Source organism: Ovis aries, chromosome 4, assembly GCF_016772045.2.
Source record: "Ovis aries strain OAR_USU_Benz2616 breed Rambouillet chromosome 4, ARS-UI_Ramb_v3.0, whole genome shotgun sequence".
NCBI lineage: Eukaryota > Metazoa > Chordata > Mammalia > Artiodactyla > Bovidae > Ovis > Ovis aries.
The window spans coordinates 462,290-482,452 of record NC_056057.1 but is presented as its reverse complement, the minus strand read 5'-3'; the positions used below and the strand labels follow the sequence as shown (position 1 = coordinate 482,452).

The window sequence follows — 20,163 nt, the reverse complement described above, 5'->3', positions numbered from 1 at the left end:
TGAATGGGCTTGTTTGCTCTAGTGTTCTTGGACAATTTGAGTAGAGATTCTTTGTCAGATACGCATTTTTTAGGAAAACAATTGTATTTATTTTTGGCTTTGTTGGGTCTTTGTGTGTGGGCTTTTCCCTAGTTTGGGCAATCATGGGCCATAACTAGTGGTGTGCGGGCTTCTCACTGCAGTGGCTCCTCTTGTTGTGGGGCACAGGCTCACGGGCTTCAGTGGTTGCAGTATGTGAGCTCAGCATTGTGGCTTCCAGAATCTAGAGCACAGGCTTGGCAGTTGTGGCTCTTAGGCTCCATAGCATGTGGGATCTTCCCATAGCAGGGATCACACCTGTGTGTCCAGCACTGGCAGGCGGATTCTTTACCACAGAGTCACCAGGGAAGCCCTCAGGCATATTTTTGATTCTAGTTTTCCACACATGTACCTGGGCAGAGAGGCCAGGATCGAGAGGCCTGGCCACTGGAGTCCTCAGCCACAGTTCTGGCTGTGCCATCCAAAGCTCTGGGGCCTTTGGTGAGTGCCTCAGTTCCCTGGGACTGGTTCATCCCCTCAGAAATGCCCAGCTGATGGACTGTAGCCCACCAAGCTCCTCTGTCCCTGGGATTTCTGAGGCCAGAATACTGGAGGGGGTGCCATTTCCTTCTCTACAAGGTAGCATTTGGAAGATATTTTCTCCTGGATCGTGGTTTTGGTGAAGGAAGGGGGATCCCTTGCAGGGCTTGAGAGTGGCTTCTTGTCTGACACTTGGAAATGAATTGTCCGAGGAGAGGAGTGCCATCCAAGCGAGAGACTTTATTGGAAAGGGCTGCTGGGGCGGAGGGCAGGAGGGTGAGGGAAACGGAGAGAACTGCTCTGCCACGTGGCTCACAGTCTCAGGTTTTCTGGTCATTGGGTTAGTTTCTGGTTTGTCTCTTGCCAGTCATTCTGAATTGGGATCCTCCCTGGGGGCACACGCATCACTCAGCTGGGATGGATTCCAGCAAGGAGGATTCTGGGAAGTTGGTAGGACCTCTGCACTGCAGTCTCCCATCTCTTTTTGACCTCTCTAGAATCCTTGTTGGTGGTAGCTTGTTAGTTCCTTATTCCTTACCAGGACCTCCTGTTGTAAGATGACTCCTGCAAGTGGTTTCTCTTCTCTGTTGCCTGGCAAGGGTGGGTGGTCAGTGGTTCATTTCATAGTTTGTCTTTTGGTTCTCTCAAATAAGGTCCTTCACAGAGTAAATGTATAAAATTGTAAAAGTCAATGTTTTAAATAATTTATCTTCATAATTTGGTAAGTTGACTTTTTTGTTGTGTGTTAGAACTCATTGCCAGACCAAAGGTCATGTAGATCTTTTGTTGTTTTCTAAAGTTTCATAGTTTTTTAAATTGAATTATGATGTTAGTTGCAAAGTTTGTGTTTCTGTTCATTTCATGTCATCTTTTTTTTTTTTGACAGTCATTTATTTTTAGTTCATTGATCACTGCTTTACAATATTGGTTTGGTTTGTCATACACCCACATGAATTAACCATAGGTGTACGTGTGTCCCCTCACTCTTTTTTTTTCTTTTTATTTATTTATTTTTATTATAAATTTATTTATTTTAATTGGAGGCTAATTACGTTACAATATTGTGTTGGTTTTGCCATACATCAACATGAATCTGCCACGGGTATACACATGTTCCCCATCCTGAATCCCCCTCCCACCTCCCTCCCCGTATCATCCCTCTGGGTTGTTCCAGTTCACCAGCTCCAGAGCTCCTGTATCATGCATCGAACCAGGACTGGTGATTCATTTCGTATATGATATTATAGATGTTTCAATGTCTTTCTCCCGAATCATCCCACCCTCTCCCTCTCCCACAGAGTCCAAAAGACTGTTCTATACATCTGTGTCTCTTTTGCTTTCTTGCATACTGGGTTATCGTTACCATCTTTCTAAATTCCATATATATGCATTAGTATACTATATTGGTGTTTTTCTTTCTGGCTTACTTCACTCTGTATAATCGATTCCAGTTTCATCCATCTCATTAGAACTGATTCAAATGTATTCTTTTTAATGGCTGAGGAATACTCTGTCGTGTATATGTATCACAGCTTTCTTATCCATTCATCTGCTGATGGACATCTAGGTTTGTTCCAGGTCCTGGCTATTATAAACAGTGCTGCGATGAACACTGGGGTACATGTGTCTCTTTCAATTCTGGTTTCCTTGGTGTGTATGCCCAGAAGTGGGATTGCAGGGTCATAAGGCAGTTCTATTTCCAGTTTTTTAAGGAATCTTCACACTGTTCTCCATAGTTTGAGTTCCCTGAGTAATACAGCAAATTCCCACTGGTTGCCTATTTACAAATGTTGGTGTACATGCATCCATGCTGCTCTCTCCATTCATCTCACCCTCTCCCTTTTGTTCCCCACCTTTGTCCCTAAGTCTGTTCTCTATGTCTGCATCTCCGTTGCTGCTATGTGAACAGATTCGTCAGACCTATCCTTCTAGATTCCATGTTTTTCTCTTTCTGACTGACTTCCCTGTTTAATATGCTCTAGGTTCATCCCCTTCATTAGAATGGATTCAAATGTATTCCTTTTTATGGCTGCATTCCATACAGGCTCTGATTTTTCCTTAGCCATGTTTTGAGGAGGGACATGGAGCTATTCTGCTCCATTTCATTTTGGGCCTCCAGTCTGAGTGCTCACAGCAGAGCTGCTTCTGGGTGAGCCCTCTGAGGTCTGTGAGCGCGGAGCTGCCCGCTCTTCTCTGGCGGCCCGCAGGGGGCGCCAAAACCCCCTCTAACCTGGGGGCGCAGGATGCTTCTTTGCCTTCAGACTGGGCTGGCGGGAGCTTTGTCTCCTCAGGGCGGTCAGGGATAGGGGTCCTGGATAACGGGGCTTCGTCTAGGCTGAGAGGAGCGGGGTTGCCTCAGTGCCCGCCAGCAGGGAGGTGCTGCAAGAAGGAAAAATGAGGACGAAGTAGACGTGACCGGAGGTCCATCTCAGAGGACTCAGAGGGGAAACAGCTCCACGTGCAAAATGGCGAGTTTTCAGTTCGATTTCTGTTAGACGATCTAGAGGATGACCTTCACTGATGTTCTTCCCTGTAGGTGGCCAGTTTTCCTGTCACTGTTTCTTGAGAAGACTGTCCTTTCCTCTTCTCTCGTTCCTGGTTTGATTTTCATGAACTGACCGCATACATGTGGGCTCGTTCCTGGGCTCTCTATTCTTTCCTGGAGTCCACGTGTCTGTGTTCTTGCCAGTTCCTCACTGCGGTGGTCGCTACAGCTCCGTGATGTAGTTTGAAGTCGGAGAGGAAGATGCCTCCAAACTGTGTTCGTCTTTGTCAGAGTCTTTTTGGCCATTTAAGGTCCTGTTCAATATTCAGTTCAGTTCAGTTCAGTTCAGTCGCTCAGTCATGTCCGACTCTTTCCAACCCCATGAATCGCAGCATGCCAGGCCTCCTTGTCCGTCACCAACTCCCGGAGTTCACTCAGACTCACATCCATTGAGTCGGTGATGCCATCCAGCCATCTCATCCTCCATCGTCCCCTTCTCCTCCTGCCCCCAATCCCTCCCAGCATCAGAGTCTTTTCCAGGGAGTCAACTCTTTGCATGAGGTGGCCAAAGTCCTGGAGTTCAGCTTTAGCATCATCCCTGCCAAAGAAATCCCAGGACTGATCTCCTTCAGAATGGATTGGTTGGATCTCTTTGCAGTCCAAGGGACTCTCAAGAGTCTTCTCCAACACCACAGTTCAAAAGCATCAATTCTTCGGCACTCAGCCTACTTCATAGTCCAACTGTCACATCCATACATGACTACTGGAAAAACCATAGCCTTGACTAGACAGACCTTTATTGGCAAAGTAATGTCTCTGCTTTTCAATATGCTATCTAGGTTGGTCATAACTTTCCTTCCAAGGAGTAAGCGTCTTTTAATTTCATGGCTGCAGTCACCATCTGCAGTGATTTTGGAGCCCCCCAAAATAAAGTTTGACAGTGTTCCCACTGTTTACCCATCTATTTCCCATGAAGTGATGGGACCAGATGCCATGATCTTTGTTTTCTGAATGTTGAGCTTTAAGCCAAACTTTTTACTCTCCTCTTTAACAATTTTCATATATAACATAGAACACTGTTTATTAATTGTATTTATTGTGTTGTAGATTATATCCCTAGTAGTTATTTATCTTACAACTGGATGTTTGTACCTTTAAAAAAAAAGTATTCATAGATACGGTTTATTCCAGTGTTTACATAAAAATGAGTTGATGTAGAACAGGAAAAAGTTTTTCCAAAGGGTTAAAATGTATTAAACAACAGAACTTGGTCCTTCCATTTAGTTTGAATTCAGTTGGCTGACTGCATCATTATTAATATCCACTCTCACTAATCATTTTCATCACACACAATATCAAGTCTTCTGGTGGCACTTCATGTTTCCCTGGAAGTCTCTTAAACTGCTTTCAGTTACAAAAGAAGGGCAAGGATTTTATCACCTCACACTCTACTCCATTGGAGACAAAAATACAGCCCTCAGTTCTCTTGTTTAAATTGTGACTCTTGGAAAACAGTGTCCCAATGAAGAAATTAGCACTAACACACAAAGAACACAGTATAATCTCTGTATAACAGTAACTTTGCTTCAAATTTTTTTCATTAAGAATTATTTTTATTATCTCTCCACAAGGAAGTTATAAAAATACCTGTAAAAACATTGAAAAGGCTCTTTAAAATCCTTGAATGAAGAATTCTGAAGTGTGAATTATGATACATCTATGATTTGCAAATAAAAGAATAAAATAAATTTTACAAGTTGGGATTTCTGAATGACTTTGGTAGGAGTTTACCAGAAGGAGGTAAGACATCAGACCTTAACAATTTTCTGTTTTCATCTCAATTGAATTTTTGAGCTGTTGACAAGGCACAGTGCACACAGGAACTTGCTTCTGCCACTAATGATGAAGTCAGTCTGAGGGACAGATATTTGTATCCTGGATGCACCAGGCTCTTCCATGCAACTGACTGGAGTGGTCTTCCCTTATTTGTTCCATCATGTTTTAAATAAAAGTAAATATACATATGGTAAAACATTTAAATGGTACAAGAGGATTTAAAATAATCAATAATGATCCTTTTCTCCTATAACCTAGAAAATTTGATGTTTTCCAAGTCATCAAACAGTCATATGAATAATTTGCAAAGCGAAGTCAACCTTCGAGTATCTTCATCTGAAAATTATTCTCAGGATTGCTGGAATACCTTGATTCTCTCATATTTTACTTCTGTTACAGAGGAAAGCCATGCAGTCTTCTCCTTCTCAGAAAAACTAACTAGGAAAGCAACTCACACACTCTGTTCAGAGACAGCAAGTGCAGGCAACACCTTGTACCCCATGGATCTGGTCCTAGCCACAGGGAGGGGCTCTGGTGTCCACCAGAGATACGGGTGGGTGCCCAGAGCCCAGACGTGCCCTTGAATGCCCCTGATCCTCTGGGCCAGCTGAGCATCCTTAGAGGAGACTGTGATGCGGCTGGTGTGTAAGGAGAGGAGACAGGCATTCTGGAAGAGACGAAGTAGAACGCTTCTGAGGCCTCTTGCAGGTCCAACAGGGCCTGGGTTTGCCAACTGAAGTCCACACCACGAGTGAATTTAACACGTATTTCTCTTGCCGGTGAAGAGCGGGGATGGGGCGAGGAGTGGAGAGGAAAAGGAGACTCAAGAGAAGATAAGAAAAGGAGACTCTGCGAGTCTCCGTGAATCTTCACCTCTGTTCTTTCCTGGTGCTTATTCTTGGAACCTAACTGGTGGCTGATGTCAGCTCCAGGGAGTTTAGAAACGGCGGACACGGCTCTCCTGGTCTCAGAGATGGGAGAGGAGGAGACAGTCTCTCGGGGCAGGGGAAGGGACGGGAGGCTGGTTGGATGAGAGAGTTGCAGGTGGCAGAAGGGGTCTTTCTTAGCAGCAGGCGCGTCCTTCTGGAGCGCTCGGATCGGCTGCAGGAGCGCATGTCTCCGGGGAGCCCGTGGACGGGAGGACGCTCCTGAACACCGGCCGGCCGGGCTGGCGGCGGGAGCCGGGCTCGCCGGGCGCCGCTCGGTGTTTCGGGCTCGCGGCTCCGGTGGGCCGGTGGCGGGCTCGCAGAGAGTGTTTCGGCCCCGGGGCTCCTTGTAGATCTGGGTCCGGGGGCAGAGGCCGGGAGGGCCGGGTCTCCCGGGCCGGCTGCCTGACCCGGCTGGGTGGTGTTCTGGAAGTTTGTACCCTTTGACCAGATTCTTCCAATTCCCCTCCCAACACCCCTCTGCGTACCTCCAGTAACGACAAATCCGATCTCTTTTTCTATGAACTTGTTTGTTTTTGAAGTATAATTGACTACAGCCCTCTGTTAGTTCCCAGGTGCACAGGATAGTGATTTGACATTTCTATACATTTCAAAATGATCGCCATAAATCTAGTTACCATCTGTCACCATGAAAGGTATTACTTTATTACTCACTATATTCCCCTACATTATTATTGACTGTATTGTTGATTATATTCTTAGTGTTCCATATTGATGTTTTTCCCCATGTATCTCTGTATTTTAGTGGTTGCTCTGGAGATTATAGTATTCATATTTAGCTTTTCTCTGTCTGCTTGGAAATAAGATTGTGCCGCGTCAAGGGGAACATGGAAGCCTCACCACCATTTAGTGCTACATCTTAGTGCATCAAAAACTGCTTCAGACAGTGTTAGAAATTTTGCTTTTTGCTGTCATACATATATACATCATATATACATACAAAATAGTCTCGAGACTTCCCTGGTGGTCCAGTGGCTAGGACTCTGTGCTCCCAGTGCCCGGGGCCTGGGTTTGATCCCTGGTCGGGGAACTAGATCCCACCTGCTGCAATGCAGATGGAAGGTCCCAAGTGCCACAACTAAGACCTGGCACAGCTACCTAAATACATAAAAATAAATATTTCTTAAATAAGAAGTATAAAAAGCTGACTGCTTTGGCCACTTCTTTAAAATTAGGGACTCCCTGGCAGTCCAGTGATTAAGACTAGGAGATGCCACTGCAGTGGGCAAGGGTTCCACTCCTGGTCGGGGAACTAAGATCCCACACATTGGATGGCACAGACCAAAAAACCATAAGACTCATATTTACATAGTTATTTGCCATTTCTATTGCTCTTCCTTTATTCTTGAAATTTGTTTCCCTCTGGTATTATTCTCTTTGAATCTGAAGAATTTCCTTTAACCTTTCTTTCAAAGTGGGTCTGCTAGAGAGCTCCCTTCTCACTTTAGTGCAGATGGTACAGAAGGTGAGGATTCAGCGTAGCGCTGTTGATCAGTGAGTGTCCACGATGCCTGATCACTGCTAAATTGCCTTGTGTGAACGTCATGGTTATTGTACTGGAATTGCCTGGTTTTAGTCACACAACATGCACACCACATAGCAGACAGCTGCCCTGTCCTGCACCAAACAGGCAGAGGCAGCTGAGCCCGGATGAGTGCCATCTGATAGCTGCCTTTGCTCCTTCTGACTCAGTGACCCACCTATCTTCTTGAAATTTGTGTTCCCCTTCCCTTGTGATGGAGGAAAGTCCAGACATCAACCATATGCTTCCAAGGTCACCTGGTAGCATGGGAGCACTGTGCGCCAGCTTTTCCAAAACCATCAGATATTTCTCTTTGATAGTACAGAATTAAATAGGAATTTAATAGAATTAAATGGAATTAAATAGGTTTCTTTCCCCCCTCATTAAAGAAATTTCAGGCTTTAGAAGAAGGCAGGGGAATACTCAGGGGTTTAAGGACCTCTTGTAATCATTTGAGGCCAGGCTGGCTTTTCAAAAATATTTAATATTTATTTATCTATTTGGTTATGTTCGGTCCTAGTTTCCATACGTGGGATCTTCATTGTGGACTCTCTAGTTGCAGCTTGTTGGCTTAGTTGCTCCATGGCATGTGAAATCTTAGTTCCCCAACCAGGAATTGAACCTTTGTTCTCTGCGTTGCAAGGCAGATGTTAACCACTGAACCACCAGGGAAGCACCAGGCATATGTATGCAGACCAAGATACACGACCTTCAGACATGCAGAAAGGTCCCCTTCTCAGGAAGGCCTTCCCCATCTGCCCCATTTAAGGCTGTGAGTCGATGATACCCCGCTTCCTCCTGCTCTGTTTCTCTCATATTACTTATCACCATTTAAGACAGGGTTTGCTTATTTGCCAGGTTTGTCTGTTTAGTTAGTTGCAGTGTCCTAAGTGCCTAGAATGTTGCATGCTCAGTATATATATATATACACCTTGCTGCGGGCTTGTGGGATCTTAGTTCCCTGACGAGAGATTGAACCCAGGCCCTCAGCAGTGAAAGCATGAAGTCCTAACTACTGGATTGCCAGGGAATTCCCTCAGTAAATATTTCTTGAATGAAAGAACACAGTTTTGCAACTTGCTCTTCTTCCTTTTTAAAAAGAAGTTGACCCTGACATCCTCCCATGGTGTACATAACAACACTGGGCACCTCCTCTCTTTTCATGTTCCCCCTGCTATCCTCGGGCTTCCCGGGTGGCGCTGGTGGTAAAGAACCTGCTTGCCAAGGCAGGAAACATAAGAGCCCCAGCTTCGATCCCTGGGTCAGGAAGATCCCCTGGAGGGGGGAATGGCGACCTACTCCAGTATTCTTGTCTGGAGAATCCCATGGACAGAGGAGCCTGTCAGGCTACAGTCCTTGGGGTCACAAAGAGTCAGACACAACTGAAGTGACTTAGCATACATGCTCTCTGCCATCCTAGCTTGGTCCTAAAGCTACAGAGTGTGCTGTTACTACTGGCAAGTGATTTGAGGGAAATGACATGCTCTGGGACCCTTGAGCTTTAGGATGGAGAAGCACGGGCCCCTGATGTGGCCTCTTCTGTGTGAAGGAAGGCCAGCTGATATGCTGATGCCCTGACACAGGCCTGTCCTTTCAGGTCTTATGCGGGTCATTATATGATAGTCCCTGGTGCCTCAAACAGTAAAGAATCTGCCTTCAGTGCAGGAGACCTGGGTTTGATCCTTGGGTTGGGAAAATCCCTTGGAGGAAGGTATGGCAACCCACTCCAGTATTCTTGCCTGGAGAATCCCCATGGACAGAGAAGCCTGGCAGGCTACAGTCCATGGGGTCACAAAGAGTTGAACACACTGAGTGACTCAGCACAATCTGTTGAAGGAGGTTGTACAGGTCTCATGAGTCAGAAGCTGGCAGGTAACAGCTGAAAAGCAACCGTGCTATGGAACATAAGACCCTGGAGAGCATCACAAGGCATTGGCAGTGAAACCACCTCCTGGGAAAAGCAGGGGGCTCCAGCTCATGCCTCGCCTTTGCTGCTTGCTGATAGGAAATGAACACTTGCCTACCAGATGCCACTGCTGTGTGATGAGACAGGGGTGCAGCCCAGGTCCATTTCCTTTGCTGTGCGGTTTGCAGCACTCCAAACCCACCTGCCTGGATGCTGTCTGTCTCTGGCTGATGGCTTGTGATTGGCCCCCAGCACATTTCTGCAGGGGAGCAGGGCTTCTTGTCAAAACTGCCTTGGTTCCAGGGAGTAGAGAATTAAAACATCTAAGAGGAAAGAATACAGGGTTTGTGTCTTGGGGAAAATGGGATGGTTTTGAATAAGTCTTCATGTTTGGAAAGGGTGTTAAGAAGGAAAAAGGCATCTGTGCAAATTACTTTGGTCACCTCCTGTCAGAAGACCACCTTGATGGTTCATCTAGTGGTTAAGAATCTGCCTATGACACAGGTTCCATCCCTGGTCCAGGAATATTCCATATGCTGCAGGGCAACGAAGCCTGTGTACCACAACCTCTGATCCTGTGCTCTAGAGTCTGCAGGCCGCAGCGTCTGAAGCCCACGCATCCTAGAGTCAGTGCTGCACAGCCAAAGAGGCCCCAGCAAGGAGAAGCCCGCGCACCGCAACCTGAGAGCGATGCCCCCTTGCCGCAGCCACAGAAGGCTCATGTGCGGCCGCGGAGACCTGGCACAGCCCAGAGTAAATACATAAATATTAAGAGGAAAAAAGATAATAGGAAATCTTAAAGAAAGGTTTCAGACCACTGAAAGATCCTTAGAGGTTCCAAGGAGACAAAAAAAATTATTATGAAGTGAATGCTTAACCACTGCTTGTTATACTCAACGTATTTTAAAATTAATTTTTATTGGAGTAGCGTTGCTTTGCAATCTTACTTTAGTTTCTGCTGTACAGCAAAGTGGTTATATGTATACATATATTCCCTCTTTTTTAGATTTCTTTTCCTGCTGAAGTCACCACAGAGCATTGGATAGAGTTCCCTGAGCTATACAATACGTTCTCATTAGTTATCTCTTTTATACATCAGTAGTGTACATGTGTCAATCCTCAACATATTTGTTTTGGACAAGGTGGTTTATGGTATTGTGTACATTACTTATATCCCTGCCCCGCCCCCCCCCCACTTTGGATCTACTTATATTACCTGTTAAGAAACTGGTGTTTAAAATTTCCATCTGTTTCTAGCTTTGGTTCCTTCAGTTCTTGCTTTGTTTGTTTTGAGGCTCTGTTGTTAGACATGTGGATATTTATGACATACCTTCCTGCTGAATTATCGCTATGAGAAGTCTATCTGCTGTCTCTTGAAGTCTAGAGACTTCGTCAGTATTCTTTAGCATTCTAATGTTTGAAGTATGCATGCTATGGGTTCTAACCAGTTACTTTTTAAAAATTGCAGCTTTACTTAAGAAAACGACAGTTTCATTGAGATACAATTCACATACCATCAATTCACCCATTTAATATGTATAATTCAGTGGTTTTTAGTATGTTCACAGGGTTGTGCAACCATGGCCACAACTTTCAGAACATTTTCCTCATCTCAAAAGAATCCCGAATTAGCAATCATTCCCCATTTCATTCAGACACCCCACCCCCATTAGCCCAGCCCAACCACTAATTTATTTTCTGTCTCTATAGATTTGCCTCTTCTAGACATTTCATATACGTGAAATCATGCTATATGTGGTTTTTATGACTGGCTTCTTTCACTTGGTATAATGTTCTCAAGGGTCCTAAGTGTTATAACATGTTTCAGTATTTCATCCAACCATTGTTTCTGTTTTCTTTTAAAAAAAAATAATAGACTTTATTTTTTAGAGCACTTTTAGGTTCGCAGCAAAATTGAATAGACAGTGCAGAGAACTCCCATATATTGGGTTAGCCAACACGTTCGTTCATGTTTTTCTGTAACATCTTATGGAAAAACCCAAACAAACTTTTTAGCCAACCCCAAACTTCTCCCACCCCATAGCTTTTTAGCTCCATCTTGTATTCCATTAATTTTTTTTTTCCAAACAGCATAGTCTCCTTAGAATTCTGACTACCAGTCCTTGTTCCTGGTGAAATGTTAGGAATATTTCTTTATCAATTCCTCTCTCTCTAGTAATACTTGACAGCATTCAGGTACTGATAGATGACCATGTGTGACTAACTGAATGTTTTTTTTTCTTTTTTATAGTGGCAAAATTAAACTGTTTATTACAGTATTATTTATAAACAGTTTTTTTTTAAATTTTATTTTTACTTTATTTTACTTTACAATACTATATTGGTTTTGCCATACATTGACATGAATCCACCACGGGTGTATATGAGCTCCCAATCACTATTATTAGGGATATACAATGAACAAAAGCCTCTGTTTTAAATATATGTTTTATATAAAATTTATGTTGATATTTTCATAAAACTTGAAGAGTGTAGATATATAATTTATGTATTAATAAAAACATATAAAGCACAGGCTTTGTTCATTATGCTTTTCTTTTTTTTCCCTTAAGTTTGTACTTCACCAGGCATATCTCACTTTTTCCTTTCTTTTTCCTACCCTACCTTTTGTCATTTTTAATATTTCCTGTTAACCTAATTTTTCCTTGTAGAATACATTTCTTCAATGTCTGTTCTTTGAGTCCATCTCTCTCTGCTTCTATTGTTAGCATGTTTGCCTATGGCTTTCTGTTTAGAGTGTTGGTGGCTTTCATTCATGATCATTGCCCTACAGGTTTACTCTTATTTTTTTCCCTCCTTCTTAGAATGAGCTGAATTTAAAAAATTGTTTGTCTTTAGCTCTTTGAAAAACAGAATAGAAATGTTTTTCCTGTTTGCAGTTCTAACCCATCTAAATAAGGTTCTGCTAAAAACTAAACTTTCATATTTCCCTTCCCAAGTGATAATTAATGCATATAGAAATCATGCAAGCAAATTTCAAAACATAGCAACTAATTTGAATAGCTTAGTTTTTCAGACATAGTACTCTAAACTATTGGGGATAAATTTTTATTCTAGAACATTTTGGTAGAGAAAGTAATCTAGTAGGTGTCATAGTATTTGTATAGCAGTATATTAGGGGTAAGGAGAGGAACATCCAGGGCTTCCTATGTCATCTGTCATAATCCTTACCCCATGAGAAGGTTAGTTAGTGGCAGAACTGGGATTTGAATCCACATCTGAATGACTCCAGAGCCTGTGCTCTTTGTGTTAGATCATAGAGGAATGGGGAATGTTATAATTCTTTTATTAAATTTGACTCATTATTCTTAAAGTTCTTATCTTCTTCTCCAGAATGTCCTGAAACCAAACTTAACGAAGCTAATGAATGCTTCTCAGCAATCCAAGAGACAGTAAGTTATCTAAGACTGTCCTCCTGGTTTTATTCACTGATTTGAAATTACAGATGTTCTCATGTACTCTCCCTTGTTTTCACTGTAGTAGAAGCAAAATGTAGCATTATGAGACCAGAGAGTACAACCTTCTCTGAGGACAATAATTCTGATGGTGAAATTGAAGATGTGGTTGAAACCATTCCTGAACCATCACCTGGAGTCCAGGGCTTCTCTCATGCTTCCTTCCCATCGCCTGAGCCTCTTCCACAACCTCTCAAGTCTCTCGCGGGTCTTGGTCTCACAAAGGTAAGTTGTTCTGTTTGTAAATCTTTTTTCCCTGTATTTTTTCACATGCCATTCACATATCATGTCCCCTTATATGACAGAAAAGATCCTACCACAGAAATGGAAGCCTTCAAAGTCATGATACAAAATGGTATGATAATAAGAGCAATATATGTGCATGATTCAGATTTATAAATGTTGGCATACTAAGTATGCCATTATGAAAGAAAAACATCACAAAGCAATTAGGAAGAAGAGCTAGATGAATATGAGGCTGGGGACAGGAGGGGGATGAAGGGGAAGAATTTATTTAAGAAGGACAAGATGAATATAAAATGGAATGAAGGTCAGGATGAGACAGATTATTACACAAACACAACAGAAAGAGTGGGGGTATGTCAGATGAAAAACTCTATATTATGAATATGAGAAGAATTATTTCAAATTCAACTGAAGAGGAGACAGTGAGTTTGTGAAAAAGCAATGCTCATACTCTTTTGAATGACATATAGCTGATTTTTATGAAGAACTGAAAGAAAATTTGTTCCTTACCTTTTTTGGTGTCTGTTTTTGGGGTTGGTGGTGGTTATTGTTTTTTTTTTTAATTGCAGTATAATCAATTCACAATATTGTGTTAGTTTCAGGTGTACAGCAAAGTGTCTTGGTTATACTTATATATATGTATATATGGCTTCCCTGGTGGCTCAGTTGGTAAAGAGTCTGCCTGCAATGTGGGAGACCTGGGTTTAACCCTTGGGTCGGGAAGATCCCTGGGAGAAGGAAATGGCAACCCACTCCAGTATTCTTGCCTGCAGAATTCATGGACAGAGGAGCCTGGTGGATAACAGTCCACACGGTCACAAAGAGTCGGACACAACTGAGGGACTGACACACACACATGTATGTATATATCTGTATTGAATATAGTTCCCTCTGGAAGTTCATTTCAGTTTGAAGTGATTTGTCTTTTTAAACAAATTCTCACTTTGAAACTGATGAAGCAATGTCTTCTATTTAATATAGCAAAACTTTAGTTCATAGACAATTCAAGGTGAGTTCTGTTTTAGGCCTTAGCAGATTTATTATGATTGAAGAATTTTTGGCCTTTCTGTTTCTTTTGGTTTCTAACTTACTGTTTGATAAGACTTAATGTAATTAACTAATGTATCTTACTGTTTGGTATAATCTTGGTGGGTGTTTAATAAATAAGCATTTTATCTAGTGTTTTTACAAAAGTTATAATTATGTAAATGAGATTCTTACTCTCTCTTCATTCAATGAGAAAATTTTCAGCTGCAATACTCTTAGAGAAAAAATGTAGAACTTTCTTTTTGCTGAAGAGATTCTGATTTGTCTTTTCCTAATATCTACATGTAATGGCACTTATAGTAAATGAATGAAACCACAATTTATTATTTTTTTTTCTTATGCAGACCACTTGTTATTATAAAATCATAAGGAAAGAAAAATTACCAACAGGGTTTAATAATTATCTCTGGAAGATAATTTTTTACTGTTTAAATTATCTCTAGCCATATGTATACGCCATGTTATTCTTCAGAAACTTTATATTAACTTTAGTATTTATAGGTGTTAAACTAGCCTTTCAATTCTTTGTTATACATATGAAACCAACATATCAATTCTTTTGTATTCAAAACTCGGAAATTGTGGTTACTTGATTTTTTTAATTTGTTTGTTCTTTCCTGATACGAAGTTTGAGTCCTGCTTGATAATCATAGATGTATTTGAAAACCTTTATATCTCCAGCTAGGATAATCATAATTTTGTTACTATTTTTAATATCTGGATCATTCCTTCAATTTTTACCTACTATTCCAAAAGTCACAGATAGGAAATTAGAGTTGTTAGTGTGCTGTTTACAGGGTAATAAGAAGAAAACCTTGTGAATTTTCAAATAGGGTTTTATATTTCTTTCTTAGCTCATAGTAGTACTTTAAAATGACTCATAATTCCATACTCACAAAAACATTTCTCATCTACAATTTAAAAGTTGTCTTTTAAGATCAATTTTAAAAAGGAATCTTCTTGTAGCATCTTGAATTGGTGTCTTACTATTAAACCTTTTCATTACAGTAAAAAATGCTTATTATTGTAATATCCCAGACATGAATATTTGCACATATTTATAAAAGTATATTTTTATGTCCTTGAAACAAGTGTTAAAATATATAACTGAAAATTTTAATGTCATAGTTTTCTTCCCCTGGTATTGTTTTATTTTCAAAAGTTCAGAATTCTGCATAGGTTTGCATTGATTATACCAGGTTAGCATATTTTACAAATAGTTATCTTAACAGCTATGCTTTTCCTGAATAAGGCTATCTATTTCTAATCCAAAGGTATTTATCCAAATCCTTTCTTCTGAGCCCCTTCCATGCCTCAGATTAATTAATTACTCCCCAAACTGAAGGCTTCCCTCATCCCTGACTCTTTGTAACCTACACTGTTATCTGTTTTCCCCATCCTAGTAGACAGCATCACTGAAATGCTGCAGCAGGAAAGATACTGGACTCCAAACTTCCTTGAAATTACTGCATCCAGTCACTCAGCAAGTTCAGTATTTTCTACCTGCTTATCATTTTTCATGTCTTATTATCATAATCTACTTTCTCATCTGTAATCTTGAAATATTCAAGTTTTGCTTCCCTGATGTTTATCTTTGTGTTGCTGCCAGAGTAATCTTTCTAAAATATATTTGTCAATCTTTTCATTCCTCTTGGCTTTGAAGTTTGTTTTAGAATGATATTTACTGTTTTTATTTGGCTGTTTCTAAAGCCAAATTCAACTTTTTAATTACAGTTTCATGGAAACTCTGGGTAATGGGCAGTGTTTAGTTTGCTTTCTGTCCACTCTGGAGCATTGCTTGTAGTGTTTTTGTTTTTATTTATTTATTTATTTTTTTACAGTGCTGTCCTGTAAAATAATGTCATGTTTGCTACTCCCTGGTGCAGTGTAGTCTTTCCCCTTTCATTTGAAAAAAAAGCATGGCACCAAATGAAATAAAATATATTTGTGATGATGTAAACCTTTACATGTGTAAGTAGATGCCTGTCATGTGAAGAAAAAAGATGACACTTGCTTTTTGCCATTTGACCCGGTCCTTCCGTTTTGTCTCTCTGTAGGGCTCCCAGTAACTGTGCTCTAGTTTTCCACATGACTTATTCAGATTGTTTCATACCTCGTCCTTTTCTTGGGCTGCCCTTTCCAGAATCTCCCTCACACCCCGGCTCTGTACTCTGTCTTCTGAGACACAGCCCTTTGTCACAGAGTTCCTTGAGCTTCATGGGCTCACCTGCCTCCTCTCTCCTTTATGTCCTTCTTGTCCTTGGTCCACTTCAGTTGCAGAGCTGTTGAAGGACGCTTTTCTGTCCTCTTGTTTGTTTTTACATGTCTCTGCCTTGCCTAGAACACAGAACAGAATCACTCTTTTCTTTACATTTCTAACTTCTCTGAGGACAGCGTCTATAATTTCTTAGACAACAGTGAATGTCATCTTACTATTGACTGAATGACCAAATAAATGAATATGTTTTCTGAAGTTGGGTTTTTGTTTTATTTTGTCTTGTTTTTATAGAAAGGAGCCACAAAGCCAGAGATTGTAGACAGAGAAAGTGATACAGATATTATTGAAAGGGCTCCCCAAGAGCAAATAAATCATGACCATTTGAGTTTTGTTGATGGAACACAAAAAAATAATAGAAGTGGTAAATTCGTGAATGTCTGTGGATTTTTTTCTATCCTTAAAAGCTCAGATAGAAACCTTTAAAATGTATCGATGCAAATATGGCATCCATTTCTTTTTAAGTGTGTTTCTTTTGCTCTCTTTCTTCAGAAGTGTCCCAAGTACTACCAATTTTTTCTTTCTGAAAATGCTTCAACCCTTTGAAATTCTTTTCCACTAGTTCATTTTATTAAACTATTTATGGATAGAGATAGACATATAAGTATTAATTCATGGTCGTATCTGTGATTCTATTTTACAGATATGACGTAAGAGAAGAGGAAGACATAGAATCACCTTGGGATTCTGAGGTACTGTCTTCTGTTATTATTTTGAAATGTAAACAACCGAGTGATGTAAAAACATAAAAGCAGAAGATGCTGTGACTTTCTCATCTTTGGATTTGCCCATCAGAAATATATTTTTTAATTTTTAATCTGATTTTAATCTTTACTTTTAATTATTGATTTTTAACCAAGAAGATAATTCTGTGCTAAATACTACCACATAGTACACTTTAGCTAATTGTCAAGGTTTACCTAATGAAATCAGTGTAATACAGAAATCAAGGCTTAGAAGTCATAAGGAATCTGTTTGTGTTCTGAAGTTGCATTTATCTAAAAACTGAAGCATTGTTCCAGGTGAGTCTATGATCAAATGTTCCTTTCTTTCTTTCTTCCTCTCTTCCTTTCTTCCTTCGATTTTTGTTGGAGTACAGTTGATTTACAATACTGTGTTAGGTTCAGGTGTGCAGCAAAGTGAATCAGTTATATCTCTCTATATGTATATCACCTCTGTTTTAGATTCTTTTCCTGCATGGGCCAGTACAGAATATTGAGTGGAGTTCCCTATACTATACAGTAGGTCCTTGCTAGTTATCTGTTTTATACACTGTAGTGTGTAATGTGTTTGTGTCATCCCCAATCTCCCAAGCAAATGTATATTTCTTTGGCACATGTGCATGTGTAAAACTGCTAGAGAGGGCCAGAGAGAAACGGGTTGAATTGTGGTTTTTTTACCATGTCAACATTGAAAAGATAGTGCTTGAAACTTGAAGGTATTATTACGTTTGGATTGTCAAGTTAATCTGTAAGGAACATTTCTAGAGAAGCAAAAGCATAGGGAATAGTAAGAAATATGTGGCATAATAACAGCAGTTAGCTTTGCTTTGTGATGTTTTAGTAAGTACAAACCATTTTGGATAGTTTAACCAGCATGTGCAGAGAACCTTTACGGCAGCCGTCCTTGAAGTAGCATGAAGTAGCAGTGCTCTGTTTGAAGGCGGCAGCTATGGAAGGAGATGAGAAGGGCCTGATCTCTTAGGTGCAGGTAGCTGCTGCCTGCTGATACAGCACCGTGTTTGAAGTCAGCATCCTGAATCTGTCACTTAGCAGCAGTGGATCTTGGCAAACCTGTCTTAACTGGGTTAAATGTAGGCAGTTTTTAAAAGTAAGATATTTTCTTCAAAAGGAATTAGGAAATCTTCCTGCAACTCAGTATTAATTCTAACAGAGTATCTCTGAGAGCCTTCCATGGAAGCATGTGGGTCTTTTATCTGGAGATGCTGGTCAAAGAGGGAAAATTACGTTAAATGGACAAGTAGAAGGTAAGAACTATATTTTATAAAAAAGTCATTTGACAGAATGTTGATTTAAAATGGAAATGCTGATATATTCTAATAGGCAAAGAAAATCACCTGTCAGATGTGTAGTGAGGTAAAAGACGAGAAAAGGAGGGAAATAGTGTATCTTATCAGGTGTCAGCCACAGATTAAATTGAGAATCCAGTTTAAGGAGCAAAGTTATTTAGCTCCTGGACTTCCTTGGCAGCCCAGTGGTTAGGACTTTGTGCAGTTAAGAGTCTCCAATGCAGGGGGTGCTGGTTCGATCCCTATTCAGGGAACTAAGATTCCATTTGACACATGGGCCAAAAAAATAAAAAAATAATAATAATTCTGTTTCAAGATACTCTATGACCTAAGGAAGGTTGAGAAACAAGAGGAAAGGGAATGAGGGATTAGAGAGGCAGAGGGTGTAGGGAGGAAATGAAGGAAAGGAAGCACAGGTCTGTGGGGGAAGGGGGCAATAAGTAAGATAACGCTTTAGAAAAAGGGAGAGTATTTGATACATATGGACGATGCATTTGAAGTGAGTGTCCAGCACCAAAATGTGTCAGAAAAGAACAACAAAGCTTTCCCCTCTTCCTGTTTTTCTCATTGTTAGGAAGGCACTCAGGATTGTGGTCCCTTGGCATGCAGAGCTGTGTGTTATCCTCTGTGGAGGAGCACTGGCATAGGTGCTCAGCTGTAAATGTTTGTAAATTGGTGTCATACAAAATGTTGGTGCTTTATAGGATGGTGTCACATAGGCCAACAAAAGAGAACTAGAAAGAAGGAGCAAAGAGGGGGCATGATAGCAAGATCAAAGAACCTACAGCCTGATAGAGAGTCCATTGGAAAGTTTCCAACTTGCAATGCAGTTTCACTTTGGGGGGGAAGTGTTAGAGTGAGGAAGTTGAGGCTAAGATTTCAAGATAATAAATTAAGTTGAAGTAATGTAGAAGCAATCTCAGTATAGACCAGAGTTTCTCGGATTTTAACTAGTAGCCTGGGGACCTTGTGTGAAGTGCACATGCTGAGCAGGAAGTCTGAGAATCTGTGTTTCTAACAGGCTCTACGAGAAGCAAGGGTGTAGCCTTACATTTAGAGAAATCTGGAAGTAGAGCTTTGGAGAGTTCAGGACAAGGAAAGGAATTATTTTGTTTTCTTTCTAAACGTGTCTGTAGCCAGAGGGAAGCAAAGAGTTGAAGTAGCAATTACAGGTGTAAGATACCATTGCTAAGCAAAGAGGGAAAAAGAAGTGGTGGGGATGATCCATAGAAAGAATGTAAAGGGGGAAGAATTAGGACCGCAGATCCAGAGATTACCCTTTATAGAGGAAAGAATCTAGTGAAAGGACAAAGGGAGGAAAGTAAGGCCTTAGGGAGGTGAGTTGGGAGTTGAGGAATCTTGAAGGAACTCCTTCTAGATGGCTTCAGTGTATTTGCAATGAGAAGAAGTAAGATCATTGTTGCTCCAGAGAAAACTGGAGTGGGAGGGGGTGCTAGAAGTGGGGGAAACTCCAGCCACTCCAAATACCTATCAGGCATCAAAGATATGTTGTATCGGTATTTGTTATTCAAATTAGATTAATGTGACTATGGGGGCATGGAGTTTTTTTGACAGTTGTTCCACAGAAATCCTTTGAAGCAGTAACATGGTGTACCAAACCAAACTAAATTTTGAAACAAAACAGATTAATAGGGTTCATTCCCTAAATACTCAGTTTAGTTCAGTTGCTCAGTCATGTCCGACTCTTTGCGACCCCATGAATGGCAGCACGCCAGGCCTGCCTGTCCATCACCAACTCCCGGAGTTCACTCAGACTCACGTCCATTGAGTCAGTGATGCCATCCAGTCATCTCACCCTCGGTCGTCCCCTTCTCT

The 20,163-nt window shown here is 41.0% G+C and overlaps 1 pseudogene; it reads left to right on the top strand.

Annotated features, from left to right (window-relative positions):
• Positions 1–9,944: 9,944 nt before the first annotated feature.
• Positions 9,945–20,163, top strand: part of LOC121819488 (ankyrin repeat domain-containing protein 26-like) — an 81,740-nt pseudogene continuing 71,521 nt past the window's right edge.